Genomic DNA, 736 nt, shown 5'->3' with positions numbered 1-736 from the left:
AGAGAAGAAAAGCCGTGAGCTGTGTGATACAGCACGGCACCAAATATCATGTGTTCTTGTGTGTGTTGTGTGAAACAACTACGAGAGAAGAGGTGAGCTGAGAGAGTCGGCTCCAACAATTTGGTATCAGAGCTAGGTGATGAGGAAGACGATGCCGCGTGACACTTCAGCGAGTGGAGCGTTGGTGCCGAGCGACTCGGCGGCGATGGTGGCTGCCGCGACGGCAGCGACGACGGCGGCGGGGAAGCTTCCATTCCCGCTGCTCACGAGGACGAACTACGCGGCATGGGCGATGAGGATGAAGTACCTCTTGCGCGCCAATGGCGTGTGGGGCGCCGTTGATCGCGAGGCCACGTCCTCGGAGGTCGACAAGGGCAAGGAGGAGATGGCCATGACGATCATCTCCCAGTCCATCGACGACTCGACGCTGCTGCGAGTTGCGGAGAAGGAGACCGCGGCCGATGTGTGGGCGGCGCTACGCTCCATGCATGTGGGCGTCGAGCGCGTCCGAGAGGCGAGGGTTCAATCCTTGCGCTCGGAGTTTGATGGCCTCAAGATGGGTGATGCGGAGTCTGTGGATGACTTCGCAGCGAGGTTCACGACGCTCGTGGGGCTCATCCGTGAGCTCGATGATCAGATGGAGGAGAAGTACGTCGTGAAGAAGCTGCTGCGAGCCGTCTCCAACAAGTTCATCCACGTTGCTTCGTCGATTGCATTGTTCGGTGACACGAACAAG

The sequence above is a fragment of the Triticum aestivum genome, chromosome 5D (genome assembly GCF_018294505.1).
Source record: "Triticum aestivum cultivar Chinese Spring chromosome 5D, IWGSC CS RefSeq v2.1, whole genome shotgun sequence".
In the NCBI taxonomy this organism is placed as follows: Eukaryota; Viridiplantae; Streptophyta; class Magnoliopsida; order Poales; family Poaceae; genus Triticum; species Triticum aestivum.
Note: the sequence above shows the minus strand (reverse complement) of the source record.